This window comes from Stenella coeruleoalba, assembly GCF_951394435.1.
Source record: "Stenella coeruleoalba genome assembly, chromosome: 8".
NCBI classification, from domain to species: Eukaryota; Metazoa; Chordata; class Mammalia; order Artiodactyla; family Delphinidae; genus Stenella; species Stenella coeruleoalba.
The window spans coordinates 82,738,501-82,745,999 of NC_137154.1; positions in this window are offsets into that span (position 1 = coordinate 82,738,501).

Sequence of the window (7,499 nt, forward strand, 5' to 3'; positions counted from 1 at the left end):
AGTCTATTTGCTCTAATTAAGGGCATGCATTATGACTCTATGTTCTTGGGCCCATGGCCCAAAAGTACTTGCATAAGTTTTTATTGAATAAACACAGGAAAAGTTGCTATATAGCTCTGCTATATAACTCATTTCCTGTAAGCTCCAAGGTTCTTTGCTGCTGCCCCAGCATAGTAGTACTGTCCATTTTGTGGTTCATACTTAAAATAAGTAAAAAATAAATAAAATAAAATGGATTTGATCCCACAACTGAGAGTTTCTCTCTTTCGGTAGGGCAAATGCAAAGAAATGCTTCTCCTTAAATATAGTGTTAAGTTAATGTTAAAATAGAGTGGTTTATATTGAGTATGACTGCTGTTTCTAGTAAGGAGAAAAGAACTTAGCAGCAGAAGTACAAGTCCCCACCCAATGAAGTACATGAATTATTCTCTACGTTTATTCCATGAGAGCACCTACTCTAAAGGTCTGTGCATCCACAAGTATCATCTAGCACTAGCTCGCTGGATGCAGTGAGACAATCAGAACTTGAATGAAGGGGAGAAGGTAAAGAGGAAAACCACAAAAAGACTTTAGGAAGTGCAAATGAGAGGTCATTTGGGGGGAAATTAAAAAAAAAGGAAAATTCTTAATATGAATCCATGGCCAATAGAGTGCAAAAGAGGAAGACAGCCCTTTTGCCAAAGAGAGAGGATGTACTCCTGACCAAAGAAAATGAACTCATCTTTAGGACCTCTCTGTCCCTTCCAGCTTAGCCTGGTTTCTGGATTGAGCACTTCTGTAGCTTCCATATGGTAGATGTAGTGACTCTAACTCCAAGGAAGCAGGGACAGCAATGCAGACAGTTATTTTAATTTATTTTTTTACAGTTTTTTTTAAATTTATATTTATTTTTGGCTGTGTTGGGTCTTTTCTGTGTGAGGGCTTTCTCTAGTTGTGGCAAGCGGGGGCCACTCTTCATTGCAGTGCGCGGACCTCTCACTATCGCGGCCTCTCTTGTTGCGGAGCACAGGCTCCAGACGCGCAGGCTCAGTAGTTGTGGCTCACGGTCCCAGTTGCTCCGCGGCATCTGGGATATTCCCGGACCAGGGCTCGAACCCGTGTCCCCTGCACTGGCAGGCAGATTCTCAACCACTGCGCCACTAAGGAAGCCCAACAGGTTTTTAAAAATATTTTTTAAAATTATTACATGGTATTGTATGTTTATTGTATTCAAACATTTACTACAAATAAGTAAAAGGAAAAAAATTAAATCTTCCTTAATCACATGACTTAGAAGTCAATGCATATATAGGATAAAAGTAGAATTACTGTACTTGAGAAACTTGCTTTTCAAAGTTAACAATAGGTTGTGAACATGTTACCCACATTAAGTGTTCTGTGTAATGTTATTTTTAGTGACTGAAAAATATTTCATTGTACAGATGTACCATAATTTATTTAGTCAATTACATACTGATGGACATTTAGATTGTTTCCAATTTTTCATATTAGCACTTCTGTGATGAGTATCTTTATAAATAAAATTTTGAGAGTCATATAATAATTGCCTCAGGAGAAGTTACTGCACATAGAATTACAAAGTCAAAAGATATAAGTATGCTGAAGCTTTATATAAAGCCAAATCTCACTGCACAAAAGTTGTACCAATTTATACTCCCACCAGCAGGAGATAAAAGTACCCATTTCTCAATTCCGTGCAGAGTTTTTCAAAGTAATTGAAAATATTGTACAAAGCTTCTATTTAGAAACCAGTCTAATGATCACAGACAGTTTATTCATCCACTTGGATTCCATTTCACAATTACAGAGAACCTTTTCTGTGCTAAGCAGTACAGATAAAACCAACACATCTAATAATGCTGTAATCAACTTGGCTAAAATAGTCACAGTGGCTGATACAGAAACACCCTTAAAAATTATGCTTAAAGTATTTTATGGTTAAATTTTCCATTTTGAAATCCACTGTTTATAGTTTCTGATGCTCATTCAGTGTCCTCCTGACAGAGAGTTCACTACTGGGAAAATCCATGCCCAAGAACAGTTTTTAGTTAGGCAAAAAGATCTTTATCATCCTGAAACCAAAATTTGCCTCTGAAAATTCTATATTTTAGTCCTATTATAACCTAGGGAAGAATCCATTTCCTCTTCAAATACACTATCTGTTCTTCAGACAAACAGCCCCAATACCTTCCACATTTGTCTATAAAACATTATTTCTAAGATCCCATTTCACCTATCTGGAATTCCTACAATTACTTTTCCTTCTTTTTGTTACATCCTGTTGAAATTCTATACTTCAAGGTCCAGCATGTGTCACCTTCCTTCATCCTTCATCCACCCTACAACCTATTCAGAATTAATTACTTCCCTTTCTTCCCATAGCATTTTGTATACATCTTTAGTATGTCTTCATTATTTAATATTTTGATTATTTGTTTGTGTGATTGTCTTCATGGCCCACCTGTGACCTCTTTGAGGATAAAGATTATGTCCAGAGCACCTAAAACAGTACCTGTTTGACATGGTAGTTACTAAAAAATGCATACCTACATTACATGAAACAGTAGAAGTTCACAGTATAGTAGGATGAATGAGACATATACAAATAACTATAAGATAGAAGATACAGAAGGTAGAACATATAGAATGTAGTAAATATCAGAGGGTGATTATAATTAGGTTCTGTGGAAATGCAAAAATAAGGCAGAAAGTTGAATAGCCTTGAAAATCAAGCTGAGATCATTGTTTTCTCATCATAGACAATGTGAACAAATTTTGAATAAAGTGTGCAGAAGAGCTCAGAGGGAAGGGCAAAGAAAAAGTCCATGAACAAGCTGACAAGGAGTGTAAACCAGGATCAATAAGAACAGGGTAAAAAGGAGAAATGAGGGAACAAATGAGAGGGAAGAAGCCTTATACTTAATCATGATTGAAATGACAAGGAAGAAAACTAATCAGAGAAGAAAAAGGAAGGACAGAAATCCCTCCAAGGTGTCCAGACTGGGCAATTAGGATAATATTCCTATCCAAAGATTGCAAATTTATAACTCTTGAGAAGATTAAGCTTACAGATATGGATTTATGGCTCACATACTGAGTTAACTTTTTTTATTTGAAGGCCGTTAGAGTTGGTATGTTATCGTCAGCATACCACAGTTGCCACTACTCTCTTCTGTCTTAGATTCAAGGAATTTCACTGATTTGCATTTCTTATTTTGTCCCTGCAGGTATTTGAATTTGTAATTCCTATAATAAAAACTGAAATTAAAAAGTCAAGAGTAGATGGAACTAGTTCTGCACAAATTTGGGTGACTCAGTATATTCCAAATATTTTTTTAGCATCACAATCCTTGAAAAAATGAAATCTTACTTGGAGGTCTCACATATAAAACAAAGGTGCTCGTGTTAACTGAATTGGAGGTCTGGGGCTCTCATTCTCACAGCTACTAACCCCATCCCTAATTAGCATCTGAGGATTTTTCATGAACCGTAGGGATCTGGAAACCACAATTTGAAAACACTTGAGATGAATTATAAATTGAGATTTAAATATATTGCTTTTGATTTATCAACAAATCCACAGGTGAAAAGATCCAGCAAGCAACTGAATGGGGAGAACAGAGATTGGGAGAGATCCAGTCCACAGATCTGGATAAAGATTTGGGAGCCATTGGTGAGAAGGTGGTATTTGAAGCCATGGAATGGATGAGATGAGTGAAAATGAATGGGCAGGAAGATGAAAGAATACAGATAAGAATAGGATTTGGAAATGTCTACATTTCTAAGGTCGGTGAAGAAAGAAAAATCAGCCTAATCGATGAATAATCTGACAAGTAGCAGGAGCATCCAAGTAGTATAAAATATGAGAAGTCACGGAAGCAGTTGCAGAAAAAGAAGGGTGATGGGTGATGCAGAGTGTCAGACAGGAAGGAAGGAAGGAATGAAGGAAGATGGGATTGAGGAAATGTAATTTGATAGACCACTGTGAGACTACCAAGAATGTGGCCCTCCAAGGAGCAGTTTCAGAATTGTGGTGGAGATAAGAGGCAGAGTGCAAATGAAATATTGAGTGAACAAACAGAGTGTCTACTCTCTTGAGAAGTCTGGACGTCAAAGAAAAGGTATAAATAGTGTAATAACATGAAAGCCCAGCCAGGAACGTGGAGAGGTTGCTAAGAAATGTTGTGTTAGGTGAAAGTCAGAAACATTTTCATGGCAAGTGGATGCTTATATTCCTTTAGTCCAACGCAACAGAAAAGTAAAAACATACCCCAGGTGCCACAAGTGGTTCCCAAATTTGTGTAAGGGTAGTTAAGACTGAAAGACTAGTGAGGTCTCCTCCAGCCTTGAAGACTGAAAGACTAGTGAGGTCTCCTCCAGCCTTGCGTGTCAGTGGTTATGTAACAGGTAACAACAGAAAGCAGCTTTAATCTCTGTCCAACAGAGATTATACATCAATAAGGTGTATTTTTTGCCTATGGGTTGACAGAGGAAAAGGAACCACCCCAAAATATTGAAAGCAAGTGAGCCACCTGAAGGCTCAGAGACATTCTGCCAGAATGTGCTAAGATCTGCTATGATAATTTAGCTCTGCTTAAAGTTATGAGGTCACCAGGATTGAAATCCTGGTTTCAATCTCTGTGTTATGACACCCACTGTGAGTACATAGAGTACATCACATCCAGGGCCTGAACATAAAATCAGGAGAGAAAGAGAGAAAGTGCTTCTGAACAAATTAACCTACAATGGAAAATAACTCAAAGTGATACTGTAGAGATGGTGGGTCCGAAGAGCCATTTTCCTTTGTGAAGGGCAGTAATTCTTATTGGAGCCAAGCCCAAAGTGAGAGAAGTTGGTATGTACCATGTGGATTTCAGAATCTTCGAGTTGTAATAATAAAGAATATAACATCAACATTTTGATGATGAGAATGATAAGCACTATTTTTATGGATCCCCTCTTACACTCCAATCTCTTTATATATCTTGTCTCATTTAATCCTTATAGAAATCACACAAGAGTTGGTATTTCAAAAAAGAGATTCATAGAGGTTAAGTAACTGCCCAAGATCACTTGGTTAATAAGGGATAGAGCAGGATTACACCTCAAATTTCTCTTATTTCTATGTCATTGTTTCCATCCCCCATTAGTCTACATTGCCTGACAGTATTGTCAGATAGAATCCTCTGCTTCCCATGTGCAGGTTGACTGAGGTAACCCCATATCACACTTTGAAGGTCAGCCTTTCACCAACAGCTCAAGTAGTATTTGGCAGCTTTCTGCATCTGCAAGACTGCCTGTATCACTAAACTAGATTACACTTTATATGTCTCAGAAAGGTAGATTATGTCATTGAAATAGAGATACAAAACAATTTCAATCTTGGAGCAGCACCAGACAAGAAAGGAAAAATGGTTGGTAACCTTGAAATCTTGGGGAGGTTCCAAATCAGCAAGGTGATCTTTCCCAAATGATAATACTTGAAAGCCAAGACTATCCTTATAACAATTAGATGTGTATGAGAATTTTTCCAAATGAGAGGTAGCAGATCTCTGTTTCTTCATGTAAGTTATTTTTCTTTACCAGAGCCATGGAAAGGAGGGAAAGTAAGGTTCCACTCCACCCTGTTCTGTCAAGTGTCATGGCAGACTGAGGAGAACTTCATTCAGGACAGTATGTGACACATATCATTATTATGGACAACATAATGGTGGATAAGATTTCATTCTTGCTGCCAAGGTTTACTAATTGGTTTCTCCCATGCTGGACTACTGCGAATCCTATGCTTTAACCGTTTCGTTTTGAAAATCTGCACAAATGACACAGAAGTTTCCTTCTCAGATATATTTGGCTCTTCTTGCCAAAATGGGTCATAGACAACATAATAGGTTCTTAAGGGAAAACAAAAATACTACATCCTTCTCATTCTTGAAGGAGCTTCAGGGCATTAAAGATTACTTCGCCCTTCCCTCTGTGCCTTAAAAGGAAAGTGTGGCTTGCTGGTACTCACTGTGTTGCAAGGATGAGAGCAACCTAGTTGAGGGTGGGCACCATGAGGTGTAAGCTTCTTGTCTTAATTCAGGTCAAGAATGGACACAGTTCTCTAAGTCATAGAGAAGTTACTGGGCTCCCTTGGTACTTGGCCAGGTGCAGGCAATAAGGAGGGATGGAGCAAGTGAGAAATGAACTGGGCCAGTGGTGTCATAATAGCTGCACTATATTTCCTCATCAGTATAGTAAATGAGAACAGTGATATTTCCCAACACCAACATAAGTCAATAAACAGCCCACAGAGAGACTATGGCCTTTAGATATACCACTATCTCCTCAGAATAACCAGAAAATGTTACTACGTAACTAGAACAAGATGGGGCACTTGCTAACCTACTTTCTTATTGCTGTAGTAGATTAAATAATCTTTAATGTAAAAAATAAATAAATATCCACAAATGTATCCTTGTATAAGTAAATGAATGAATAAATAGATAAATGGGAAGAAGAGAAAAATCTCCTGTGCAGAAAAATCCAAATTATTTATGTAGATATTCTGCCCTTGAAGAAATAGAGTTTAACTCCTCATTCCTTAAACATGGGCTTAGCAGTGACTTCCTTCCAAAGAGTACAATATGAAAGGAGAGAAAAAAGAATTACTTTACCGAGGAGAAACCTGACATAAACTACCTCAACCAAGTGATCAAAGCCAATATCAACAACAGTAATTTATTTTAATAGTATGTATCTTTGATATGATATGATAAAAATGGCACCAGGATTCCTTGAAACTGTCAAGGTCATCATAACCAAGGAAAGTCTGAGAAACTGCCACAGCCAAGAAGAGTCTACAGACACAGAGACACGACAACTGAAGGTAATGTGGCATTTTGGATGGGAATCATAGCCTAGAAAAAAAGGACATTACATAAAAACTAAGGAAATCTGAATAAAACATAGACATTAGTTAATAATAATGCATCAATATTTGTTCATCAATCATAACAAATGTGCCTTACTAATGTAAAATGTTAATAATGGGGGAAACTGTGTGAGAGGTATAGGGGAACACTCTATACCACCTCCACCATTTTTCTGTATATCTAAAACTTTTCTAAGAAGTAAAGTTTATTTTTTAAAAGAGCGAATAACTAACTAACTAAATAAATGATGCCATTTTTTTTAAGATCCAAACGCAGTGAGTTGTAATGATAAAATATTTGTCCCATTACTGGTTATGTGTCAAGCAGGCTGCCTCACCTTTCCAAGCGCTCATTTCCATATCTGTAAAGGCAGTGTTGTGTAATGGATAAGAAAATAGTATTAAGTCAGCTAGAGAAAAACAAATACTGTATGTTTTCATTTTTATGTGGAAGCTATAAAACAAAACAAATGAACAAATATAACAAAACAGAAACAGACTCACAGATACAGAGAACAAACTAATGGTTACCAGAGGGAAGAGGGATGGAAGGCGATGTACAATAGGTAAAGGAGATTAAAAGGTA